Genomic DNA, 13,311 nt, shown 5'->3' on the forward strand with positions numbered 1-13,311 from the left:
AAGAAAGAAAGAAAGAAAGAAAGAAAGAAAGAAAGAAAGAAAGAAAGAAAGAAAGAAAAGAAAGAAAGAATCCCTCACATACCAGACAAAGGGAAAAGTAGGCATTGTAGGCAGAGAAAACAGTAGGCATTTTTTTTTTTTTTTTGAGACGGAATCTCACTCTGTTGCCCAGGCTGGAGTGCAATGGCATGAACTCGGCTCACTGCAACCTCCGCCTCCTGGGTTAAAGCGATTCTCCTGCCTCAGCCTCCTGAGTAGCCAGAATTACAGGTGTGTGCCACCATGCCCGGCTAATTTTAATATTTTTAGTAGAGACGGGGTTTCACCATGTTGATCAGGCTGGTCTCGAGCCCCTGACCTTGTGATCTGCCTGCCTAGGCCTCCCAAAGTGCTGGGATTACGGGCGTGAGCCACCGTGCCCGGCCCCAAAACGACTTATCTTTAAGCATGAGAGTGGAGGGAGAGGAACCAGGGAGGCAGGTGGCAAACTTAAGTCACAAAGCTTAGGAGACAAATGTTAATGAGTTGTTTGAAATTGGTTCAGGATGCAGGACAATTCTTTGTTGTGGGTGACTGCCTCACACACTGCAGGTCACCTGAGTCCCTGGCCTCACATAAATATTAACAGTATCCCCCAACCATTATGACAACCACATATGCCCCTCACATGTCCACAAAGCTTCCTGTGGGTGGTGTACCCTGGGTGTGGAGTACCACTCGCCCCCATCCCTGCTGAGACCTACCAGCTTAGAAGAAGCCTGCAGGAGCTGTAGGATGAGACTGAAGTCCCAGAGCAGGATTCCAGGTGTGGAATCTAGCAGTAAAGTCTAATCTGAGCAGTTTGGACTTGAAGGAGCTTGTTTATCCCAGAACCTAAGACTCAGAGAAAGAGCCTGGAATTGAACATTGAAATTCCTCCTGCCAACGTGCCAGTGTGGAGCTGTAGAACCCTATGAGGTCGGTGGCCACCGGCACCTCTCTCCCTGCCAGGGGAGTGACACCTGCCTAGTGGCCTGATGGGCCCCGTGGTAGTCTCCGCTGATTCTCAGATTGGGGTGTGACAGGCAGTCCCTGAGCCATGTGTTATCCTTGAAGAGCAACTACTCCCAGGCACAATGAATCTTAGAGGTTAAGAGTTAAACGTAGCGGCTGGGCACGGTGGCTCACGCCTGTAATCCCAGCACTTTGGGAGGCCGAGGCAGGTGGATCACCTGAAGTCGGGAGTTCAAGATCAGCCTGGCCAACATGATGAAATCCCACCTCTACTAAAAATACAAAAAATTAGCTGGGTGTGATGGTGGGCATCTGTAATCCCAGCTACTCAGGAGGCTGAGTCAGGAGAATCGCTGGAGCCCAGAAGGCAGAGCTTGCAATGAGCCGAGATCACGCCACTGCACTCCAGCCTGGATAACAAGGGCAAAACTCTATCTCAAAAAAAAAAAAAGAAGAAGAAGAAGTAAACGTAGCAGCATGATACACAACAGCCAAAACATGGGCACAACCCAAATGTCCATCCATAGATGAATGGATAAACAAAATGTGGTGTGTACAAATGATAGAATGCAATTCAGCCTTAAGTAGGAAGGGAATTCTGACTCATACTACAACATGGATGAACCCTGAGGACATTACGCGCAGTGAAACAAGCCAGTCACCAAAGGACAAATAGTGTATGATTCACTCATGTGAGGTCCATGGAATCATCACGCTGTTAGAGACAGAATAGAGGTTGCCAGGGGCTTGGGGAAGGAGGGAATGGGGAGTTAGTGTTTAATGGGTACAGAGTTTCAGGGGGGATATGAAAAAGTTCTAGAGATGGTTGGTGGTGATGGTTGCGTACAGTGTCAATGTACTTACTGCCACAGAACTATCCACTTAAAAATGGTTAAGATGGTCACTTTTATGTTATGTTTATATTGTCACTTAAAAACAAAAAAAAGCAACTGCTCGATGCAGAGACTAGAAGTCAAGCCCTGGCTCTGCTATTCACACCAGGGTGTGGTGGGTCTTGGCCAAGTTCATCTCTCTCGGTCTCAGTGTCCCTGTGAAAGAGGGATCATGACTGTACTCTCCCCACAGTGGCAATGTGGAGAACTCTTGAGATGGGAGTATAAACCTGGGGGCACAGTGCCTGCCTGGCACGTTGGGGGTACTCAGGAAGTGTGGTTATTATGGTGGTTGCAGGTTTTACTATTTATTGCTTATAGAAGCAGCCCAAATGCTTCTATGGACTGTCTTTTCCCCTTCAGACACTCCCACAGAAGCATCTTGGGCACTGGCTTAACAGCAAGGTTACAGGTTAACTGACCATGAATAACTGAGATCTAGGACAGGGTGTGCGTAATCTTTCCACGTCTTCCTGCCGGTTCAACGTTCTTTCGTCCCACGAGAACCGGTTCCCAAGGGTACTCCACGCAACTTCACGTTGCCCTGCTTATCTGACTCCCAGAGGAACACTTCTTCCAGTGGAAACCTCCACAGTTCCTATTTAGACTCCTGCGGAGAGTTGCTTATTGCTGATGACAGCAATAATAGTTCATTTTCTTTTATTTTGATTAAATAATAGCTTGATTGGAAAGTGTTTCCCGGTGCGGCAATTAATAACTGGCTGGAGTTGCCAAGGCTGGAGGTAAGGCCAAAAGCACTTCACCCAGCTAGTCACTAATTACCCAGGAAATGTTAGACTTGGAGGCTATTCACTGCTGGTACAAACTCTGAAATTGGTAGGGAGAAAAAGGAAAAAAAGAAAAAAAGCCTAAGCAATTTCCTTTTAGGCAATGAAAAGTTTAAAAATGGAGCAGCGTGTTGCCATAGTCACCATCTCTGGCTCTGGGCTGGCCTCCACGCTGGCATCCAGCGGACAGCATTTGACATGGTTTTCAGCAGGGGCAGCTGTGCCTCTCAAGTACCCGTAATGAATATCTGCAGCTCCAGGCTCCCTTGGAAATCCTCAAGACTTCACTTGTCACCTAATTTCCTCGGGAAGTGTTTCTAATTACACATTTCTTGCTGCCAGCTCCAGGTCAAGTCTTTTTGTACACAATACGCGAATTACATAAAACCACAAAACAGTGAGGGGACTCTGGAGTGATCAAAATTGCCATGTAGTTGTTTTAACTTAGTAGTTAAGCATCCGTGGGTGTAATAGGATGTCATTTGCATGAGCAAAAACAACATTAAAGGAACAGCACGTGTTTGATTCTTGAGAACTCTTTGTAGAGGTCAGAACCCATTTCAGCAAGATATCTATATAACAGTGGAGTTTCCAACTCTAACACATGGACTGTTTATTTTAACTACAATAGCAGGGGCTTTGTAAAGAGAGACTTGTTTTGTACTGTTACCTGGGATCTGCCATTTAGGGACCTAAATGGCAGTTTTGTTTCCTGGAAGTGAAATCATCCTTATCTTTGGACTCTCTTAGTTTAGGAAATTCTCCAAGACGTAAAGCAACATTCACCAACTATTCTTAGAGAAAACTCTGAAATCCAGTTAAATTTATGTCCAGATGCTACTGTTTGGGTGTTAAGGTTTTTTTTAGAGTTGAGTAAATTGGAGGATTCTTTAGCTCTTAAAGAAGCGGCATAAATGGTTTTCTAAAAAAATGGGTTTTGACTGGACTGAGGCAACCCCCTCCCACACCCCAGTGTTTTGGAAGACTGAGCCTGTGCGGGATGGAGAGGTACGAGGGACTCTGGTTGTCTTCGTGGGGCCATGGAATTTTGCTCAAGTGAGCCCCCAGGCCATGCCCATGGACGTCCCAGAACCAGGGATGGCTGGTTCTGGCACCAGCTTGCAGCTGAGGCAAGACTTGTCCTGTCTTGAGGACATTATGCTAAGTGAAGTAAGCCAGTCACGGAAAGACAAATACACTATGATTCCACTTGTATGAGGTACTTAGAGTCATCAGAATCGTAGAGACAGAGTGGTGGTTGCCAGGGGCTGGGGGGAGGAGGGAATGGGGGGTTAGTGTTTAATGTACAATTTCAGTTTTACAAGATGAAAAGAGTTATGGAGATGGATGGTAGTGATGGTTGCACAACAGTGTGAATGTACTTAACGCCATTCAACTAACTGTACCTTAAAAATTGCTAAGACGGTGGCGGGCTCAGGGGCTCAGGCCTATAATCCCAGCACTTTGGGAGGCTGAGGCGGGCAGATCACCTGAAGTCAGGAATTTGAGACCAGCCTGGCGAACATGGTGAAACTCTGTCTCTACTAAAAATATAAAAATTAGCTAGGTGTGGTGGCTAATTAGCTAGTCCCAGCTACTCAGGAGGCTGAGGCAGGAGAATCACTTGAACCCAAGAGGCGGAGGTTGCAGTGAACTGAGATTGCACCACTGCACTCCAGCCTGGGCAACAGAGTGAGACTCTGTCTCATAAAATAAAATAAAATAAAATAAAAAATTGCTAAGATGGTAAATGTCATGCTATGTATATTTTACCACACAGACACATATACACACAATGGCGGAAGGAGAGAGGAACCTATCCTGACCCCATTCCCTAAGGAACTTCAGCAGGAAGTAGCAGTCACTGCAAGAAATGTCTTTTGCTCCAGGTTTCCCTCTGCCCACTGGCCCTTCCTCCTCTCAGTCTCCAAATGTTGAGTATCTCCAGGCCAGTCCAGGACTTCTCCTCTCTGTCTACACTTGCTTCCTAAGTATCTCATCCAATGACAAGGCTCTATGAGCTGTGACAGATTCTGTCTTCCAGAGTTGGCCCCAACAGTATCTCCCATTCTATAAGCTCTTCTCCAATATGATCTTCACACTCCTTCCATAGAGAGAAGGGGTCTTCAATCTAGGCAGACTTGTGACTCTCTTGTCACCAACAGAAGCGGGTAGAGATGATGCTGTGTTATTTCCAACGCTAGGTTAGGAAAGCTGCCATGTAAGTAGTCCAACTCCCAAGGGCTGCCATACTGGAAGGAAGCCCAACCCACATGGAGAGGGCACTGTAAGTATCCCAGTTGACAGCCTGTGCTGAGGTTCCAGTGAATAACCAGCCAGATCTGTGGGTAAAGATGCTTCCAGATGATTCCAGTCCCAGCTCTCATGTTGCCTCTAATCCTTGAGTCTTCCAAGCTAAAGTCCCAGAAACTGTGGAGTAGAGACTAACCATTTCTTCTGTGCACTGCCCTGGATTCCCAGCCCACCAAAGTGGTGGGCAAATGAAATAGCTGATTTAAGCTAAGTTTGGGGGTATTTTTTCTTTTTGAGATGGAGTCTCACTGTCACCAAGCTGGAGTGCAGTGGTGTGATCTCGGCTCACTGCAACCTCTGCCTCCCCAGTTCAAGCAATTCTCCTGCCTCACCCTCCCATCTGGCTGGGACTACAGGCATGCGCCACCATGCCCAGCTAAGTTTTGTATTTTTTTTTTTTTTTTTTTTGAGACGGAGTCTCGCTCTGTCGCCCAGGCTGTAGTGCAGTGGCGTGATCTGGGCTCACTGAAAGCTCCGCCTCCTGGGTTCACGCCATTCTCCTGCCTCAGCCTCCAGAGTAGCTGGGACTACAGTCACCCGCCACCGTGCCTGGCTAATTTTTTGTATTTCCAGTAGAGACGGGGTTTCACCATGTTAGCTGGGATGGTCTTGATCTCCTGACCTCGTGATCTGCCTGCCTCGGCCTCCCAAAGTGCTGGGATTACAGGTGTGAGCCACCATGCTCGGCCCAAGTTTTGTATTTTTAGTAGAGACAGGCTTTCACCATGTTGGCCAGGATGGTCTCGATCGCTTGACCTCATGATCCACCTGCCTCAGCCTCCCAAAGTGCTGGGATTACAGGCCACTGTGCCTGGCCTGGTAATTTTTTTGTTTTTGAGACTGAGTCTCACTCTGTCGCCCAGGCTGGAGTGCAGTGGCTCAAGCTCGGCTCACTGTAAGCTCCACCTCCTGGGTTCACGCCATTCTCCGGCCTTCCTGCCTCAGCCTCCCGAGTAGCTGGGACTACAGGTGCCCGCCACCACACCCGGCTAATTTTTTTTCTTTTTTTGTATTTTTAGTAGAGATGGGGTTTCACCATGTTAGCCAGGATGGTCTCGATCTCCTGACCTTGTGATCCACCTGCCTCAGCCTCCCAAAGTGCTGGGATTACAGGTGTGAGCCACTGCACCCGGCCATTTTTTTTTTTTTTTAAACAAAGCAATAGTGTCTGGAACATCATCTGTAATGACTCCCAAGTTTATATCTCTAACTTGGGCCTCTCATCTGAGCTCTAGACTCACAAATCTAAACTGGTTGTTGAGCATTTCGACTTGGAGATTTAACAAGCTTCTCACAGAACTTGCTCAGGTCAAGCTGATTTTCCCTTCTTGCAAAGCTGCTCATCTCTCAGGCATCCTCATCTCAATAAGTGATTTCATCACGTATCCGTTACCCAATTGCCCAGGCCAGAAATCTAGACATTGTCAGTAAGTTCTCTCTTTCCCTCACCCTCCATTCAGTCCGTCAGCAAGTCCTGTGCCCTCCATCTTCAAAACATTTCCCATATAGGAGCACTTTTCACCTATTCCACGGGTTTAACCTTAATCCAAACCACATCATCTCTCTCCTGGACACTCTACACAGTCCTCTCTGGTCTCCCTGCTTCCACTCCTGGTCTGCAGTTCCCTTCCCCACAATCAAGTCTCCAGAAGCCACAATGATCGTTTCAAGATGTCAGTTACATCGCAAGCCCCAAGTCCTCCTTGCTTACCTGTCTGGTGATTGTCTGGGAATCTAGCTGGGGCTCTTGGTCAGAACATCCACATCTAGCTTCTCCATATGGCCTGGACTTCCTCACAATATGGTGGCTGGGTTCAGAGAAGAAGCATCCCAAGAGAGAGCAAGAGAGTCCCCCAGAACCACGTTGCTTTCTAGGACTGAGCCTTGGATGTCACTCTGCCACCTTCTATTGGTTGAGGCAGTTACAAAGTTCCACCCAGGTTCAAGGGGAGGGAACACAAACTCTACCTCTTAATGAGGCCTGCTAAGGTCACATTCTAAGAAAAGCATCTAGAGTGGAATATATATTCGTGCAGCCACCCTTGGAAAATACAATATACCACACCATCCAAAAAGATTTAACTCCATAAGTGACCGAGCGCAGTGGCTCATGCCTGTAATCCCAGCATTTTGGGAGGCCGAGGCTGGTGGATAGCCTGAGGTCAGGATCAGGAGTTCCACACCAGCCTGGCCAACATGGTGAAACCTCATCTCTACTAAAACTACAAAAATTAGCCAGGCATGGTGGTGTGCACCTGTAGTCCCAGCTACTCGGGAGCTGAGGCAGGAGAATCACTTGAACCTGGGAGGCGGAGGTTGCAGTGAGCTGAGATTGCACCACTGCACTCCAACCTGGGCAACAGAGTAAGACTCCATCTCAAACAAACAAACAAGATTTAAATCCATAAGAAAGAAAATCATCTATACACCAAAAAATATCACAAGCACAATACAAATGCAAAAGACAGGTTAAAGAAGGGCTAATTCCTCTTCCATAGCTCCTCACTGAGCTCCTCCTCTGGACATTGTGGGTTGATATCAAGCTTCAAGGGGATTTGGCTGGTAACATCTTTTATAATCCTACAGGGACAGGAAGCCAAGAATGCTCTCTCCCTCAGTTCTACCTGTAACGTTCATTTCAGATGCTCCTTTCCACAGCCCCTCCCCACCCCCCTTACCAGCTACTCACCCCTTCTCCCTTAGTTATTCACTTGTCTTTTAAAATCTTACCTCTCTTTAATCTCTCAAGTGTCAAGTTGTAGACCTTAAACATATACAATGCTTATATGTCAATAATTTTTTTTTTTCTTTTTAAAGAAGCTGGATGTGGTGGCTCATGCTTGTAATCCCTCATACTCAGGAGGCTGAGGTGGGAGGATGACTTGAGGCCAAGAGTTTGAAATCAGCCCAGGCAACACAGTGAAAACATCTTCTCTAAAAAAAAAAAAAAAGAGAGAGAGAGAGAGAGAGTATACTGAACTATAAATTTTTCAAACGGCAGGGATTTTTTTTATTAATCACTGTCCCCTCTTCCTGCCCTGGTCCCATTACTGTTCACATGTATTAATTATTCAATATATGCTGGTGGAATTCACAAAGAAGTGATTGTGAACCAGAATCCAGCTCATCAATAGTTAATCCTGGAATATAGTAGGTGCTCAATTAAAACTTTTTTTTTGAGATGGAGTCTTGCTCTGTTGCCCAGGCTGGAGTGCAGTGGCACAATCTTGGCTCACTGCAATCTCCACTTCCTGGGTTCAAGCAATTCTCCTCTCTCAGCCTCCTGAATAGCTGGGATTACAAGCACCCACCACCATACCTGACTAATTTTTGTATTTCAGGAGAGATGGGGTTTAACCATGATGCCCAGGCTGGTCTCGAACTCCTGACCTCAAGCAATCCACCCGCTTTGGCCTCCCAAAATGCTGGGATTACAGGCCTGAGCCACTGCATGCTGCCTAAAACATGGTGTTTGTTTGGCTTGTTTGAGAAAGAGTTTTGCTCTTGTTGCTCAAGCTGGAGTGCAATGGTGTGGTCTCGGCTCACTGCAACCTCTGCCTCCTGGGTTCAAGCTATTCTCATGCCTCAGCCTCCCAAGTAGCTGGGATTATAGGTGCCTGCTACCACAGCTGGCTAGTTTTCGTATTTTTAGTAGAGATGGGGTTTCACCGTGTTGGCCAGGCTGGTCTCGAACTCCTGACCTCATGCTATCCACCCACCCCGGCCACCCACAGTGCTGGGATTACAGGCATGAGCCACCGCGCCTGGCCCTAAAACATGTTTTTAATGAATGGACTGCAATCCACCAAATATGTGACACTTAAGGGAGAAGTAAGCCTAAGAGCTGATCCTTGCCTTCAGTTACTATTGACATCTTGTCCAACAACAGAAGAGCTGTTACAGGCAGTCAATGATCATGAGTTACTGACAACAGTCAGCAGGACTTAGAGAGAAAGCTTTCCTAAGCATGGACAGGCAAAGTCAGAAAACATAAAGGAGAAGATTGATGGTTTCTACTGCGTAAAAATGAAACACTTCAGCTGGGCACGGTGGCTGACGCCTATAATCCCACCACTATGGGAGGCAGAGGCAGGCGGATTACCTGAGGTCAGGAATTTGAGACCAGCCTGGCCAACATAGAGAAATTCCGTCTTTACTGAAAATACAAAATTAGCTGGGCGTGGTGGCACATACCTGTAATCCCAGCTACTCAGGAGGCTGAGGCAGGAGAATCGCTTGAACCCAGGAGGCGGAGGTTGCAGTGAGCCAAGATCACGCCATTGCACTCCAGCCTGGACAATAAGAGCGAAACTCCATCTAAAAAGAAAGTAAGAAAGAAAGACAGACAGAAAGACAGAAAGAAAGACAGAAAGACAGAAAGAAAGAAAGAAAGAAAGACAGACAGACAGACAGAAAGAAAGACTGACTTCTGGACATCAAAAAACATGGTAAATAAAATCAAGGCAAATGGCAAGCCAGAAAAAAATTGCCACTATATTAACAAAGGGTTAATAGCCTTGATATTTGAAAAGGTCTGGTAGATCAGTAAGTAAAACATAAATACTCTAAAAAATTAGGGAAAGGCTATAAATAATCAAAACAAAAAGAAAAATATAAATAGTTAATAAACATATTTAAAAAAAAACTTTCAACCTCACTAGCAATCATAGTACTAAACATACTAAAACTACAGGGAAATAACATTTTTCTTTTATCAAACCGGCGGAGTATTTTTTGTTAAGATAACGTGCAAAGTTGGCAAGACTAGGGAAACTGAAAATTGATGTTTAAAGTTGCATGTCATAGGCTGGGTGCGGTGGCTCACGCCTGTAACCCCAGCACTTTGGGAGGTCGAGGCGGGTGTATCTCCTGAGGTCTGGAGTTGGAGACCAGCCTGACCAACATGGAGAAACCCAGTCTCTACTAAAAATATAAAATTAGCCAGGCGTGGTGGGGCATGCCTGTAATCCCAGCTACTCAGGAGGCTGAGGCAGGAGAATCACCTGAACCCAGGAGACAGAGGTTGCAGTGAGCCGAGATCGCCACTGCACTCCAGCCTGGGCAACAAGAATGAAACTCCGTCTAAAAAAAAAAAAAAAAAAGTTGCATGTCAGAAACCTTTAAAATTGGCATGCTCTGTGACCTGGCATTTCGACATTTTCAGATTCATGCCAAAGAATTTACTTCACAGGTCTGCCAAGATTTGTACACAAAGATGCTCCTTGAAGTATTGTTTTTAATAGCAGAAAACTGGAATTAATGTCTAGCCATTGGGACTGCTTAAATAGATCACTATAAAGCAACACTACATAGCCAACAACTGTATAGCCATTTCAAATGCTGATACGAAATAACATTTAATGAAATGGAAGTATATTTACGTTATATAGCTAATTTAAAAAAATCAGATTCTCAAGCAAATGTACAATGTCATTTTATTTTTCATCATACAGATGTATACACAAATATATATATTCCATAAACATTAACATGCAGATAAGCAGCCTAGAATGATTTATACCAAAATTTTAGAATTCTGAGTGATTTTATTTTTCTTGTCTCTTTTATGTGTTTTTAAACATTCCACACTCACTTATATTACTTTTTCTATTCAAGGAAAAAAATACCATTATTTCTCTTTAGTGGTGTGGAAGTTGGCCCTTAAATATAGATGGGAATGCCAGTTCGGCTGTTTCCTTTGAAAACATCTCAAAGCCCCAGGGGTGCACATTTACAACAGCCCGTTCTCTCTTGAGAGTAGAGGGAGGGTGGGAGGAATTTTGGTGAATGTCTGTACTTGCAGTTCATCCTGCAGTCAATCTTTAAGACTGTGGGAATAGGTGCTTTGCATTCCCTAGAACTGAAGCACATAGGTCTGGTTTGCCATCCTTCTGTCTACATCACGTGGAAAGGTCTGGGAGTGGAGGCCTGCCTTAATCTAAATGCCACACCAGCCCCATCAGGGGCATTTCTGTTTCCTAAGTGATCCAACAGATGTGCTTTATTTTCTCCCATCAGAATTAAGGGATGATATCATCAGTTCTATACACTGCACGTGGGGGTGGTGGAGAAGTGAATGACAGCATTCTGCAGGATAGAACCAGATGGGTGTGAGAAGCTGGATAGTAAGAGGGAAACAAAGTTTACTTATCTTCTTGATTTAGCTCTCAGTTTTATGAGGATACAGAAAAATCATGCGAAGAAACCTGATGGGAATAGTCTCTAACACTAAAAAATAAAGCAGTGGGGCCGGGCGCGGTGGCTCACGCCTGTAATCCCAGCACTTTGGGAGGCTGAGGCGGGTGGATCATGAGGTCAGGAGCTCGAGACCTCTTGGCCAGCAAGGTGAAACCCCGTCTCTACTAAAATACAAAAAATTAGCCGGGCATGGTGGCATGCACCTGTAGTCCCAGCTACTTGGGAGGATGAGGCAGGGGAATTGCTTGAACCTGGGAGGCGGAGGTTGCAGTGAGCTGAGATCACGCCACTTCACTCCAGCCTGGCAACAGAGCAAGACTTGGTCTCAAAAAAAAAAAAAAAAAAAAAAGCAATGATTCGATCTTCATGAATTCCTCTGACTATTTCCAAATATAATTCCTATATAAAACTACCCCCCTGCACTTTAGGGACCACTAAGCAACTGAATATTATAGGACAGAAAAAAGGAAGATTAACAATATGTGTTCAGACGCTTGCACCAAATATTAAACCTTGTCAGTTCACCATGGTTATACCCACGGGGGATCTGTGGGTATAAATAAAGACATTTCCTTCAACTTCAAGGTATTTGTTTTTTCCACTGTGCTATTTGCTAGAACCAAAAGATTAGGAAATGCTTCTAAATGCTCAAGTGTTTTAGCTGACTTTTTATGAGGTTTCCTTTGGATTCAGGAAGCTTTGAATGGCATAAATGGGCTCTGTACAGATGCTTCTAGAAAGTTTATGTGTGCTCATCTCAGAGATTCCCAGAGAGTGGCTACCTCCACATCCCACCTCATGGGGCCCATGACCAATGACAATAACGTCAAAGGAGGCTGTAACTCTCTCTTAACTTTTTCAGGCTTGAAACCACAGAAAGCAATAAATTCAATGACACATATGATCGGCATCTTTCCTGTGCCAGCAGCCACGGCTGTGAGCCGCCAGGGACCCAGTTGTGTTAGAGACCTTGACCTCATGGAGTTGACAGCTGGGAGTGAGAATGGAGCTAAGGTGGGGACTGCTAACAGGCTTCTGGATATTTCTGTTCTTATTTTATTCTTGGATAAGATGACAGAGAAAAATGATTTTAAACAACCTGTTTGATAAAACCATTGGCGTATTTAATGGAATGCCCTCTACAAATGCTAAAGGGAAATTTAATAACCCCACAAAGTCTCCCAACTCTCTCCCCTTCTAAATACAGTCGCATGTCCTACAGCTACCCCACAAATCTCTCTCCCCTTTTCCTCCACAATCTCCCAAATTCACTCCCAACCCAGCCTGTGACTTCTCTCTCTCTCCTTTTTCTCATCCTTTTCCAGTGGATGGGTCCTTCTTCCTCCAGCAACTCTCTCTTCTTTCCTGTAAATCAAGTCAGGTCAATCTTGGCCTTCTCTTGGCCCGGCGCGGTGGCTCATGCTTGTAATCCCAGCACTTTGGGAGGCCGAGGCGGGCGGATCACGAGGTCAGGAGATCGAGACCACGGTGAAACCCCCTCTCTACTAAAAATACAAAAAAATTAGCCGGGCGTGGTGGCGGGCGCCTGTAGTCCCAGCTACTCGGGAGGCTGAGGCAGGAGAATGGCATGAACCCGAGAGGCGGAGCTTGCAGTGAGCCGAGATTGCGCCACTGCACTCCAGCCTGGGCGACAGAGCGAGCCTCCGTCTCAAAAAAAAAAAAAAAATATATATATATATATATCTTGGCCTTCTCATTTTCCTCCTTTCCTTCAACCCCACAAACGCAGGCACGGCATCTACCAACAAAGACCGACTTCTCCTTATTCAGTGGGAACTCAGCCGGTTATATACAGTTAACTGGTTCCACAAATGCACAACCTGAAGCAGAGAGGGTAAGCAACTTACCCAAGGCCACACAGCCTGGAAGTAGCAGAACCAGTCTTCAAACTTCCTGACTTCAAAGCTTGGGCTGTTTCCAAAGTGCAGGGGAGGCCCTCAGGGAGGGTTCTGGTGGATGAGGAACAGAATTAAGTGCTGTTTACCGACCGCCACGTCCTCTCAGACTCAGGGGGCGGATCCGCTTCCACGCCCAAGACAGGAAACAGCCCTTCTCCCGGGAAGCTCCCTACGGTCTGCGCCTCAGAAAAATCGTCCCTCCCCCTA

General features: G+C 45.9%; 1 protein-coding gene across 1 annotated transcript in view; it reads right to left on the reverse strand.

Moving 5' to 3' along the window:
• The window catches only part of CABLES1 (Cdk5 and Abl enzyme substrate 1), a 155,160-nt gene extending 142,083 nt beyond the window's left edge, over positions 1 to 13,077 (reverse strand). Inside the window, exon 1 of the mRNA XM_058438563.1 lies at positions 13,054 to 13,077. The gene's annotated coding sequence lies outside the window, so the exon portion shown is untranslated. The remainder of the gene's footprint in view (positions 1 to 13,053) is intronic.
• Between the last annotated feature and the right edge of the window lie 234 nt (positions 13,078 to 13,311).

This window comes from Hylobates moloch, unplaced genomic scaffold (assembly GCF_009828535.3).
Source record: "Hylobates moloch isolate HMO894 unplaced genomic scaffold, HMol_V3 SCAFFOLD_5, whole genome shotgun sequence".
Classification (NCBI taxonomy): Eukaryota; Metazoa; Chordata; class Mammalia; order Primates; family Hylobatidae; genus Hylobates; species Hylobates moloch.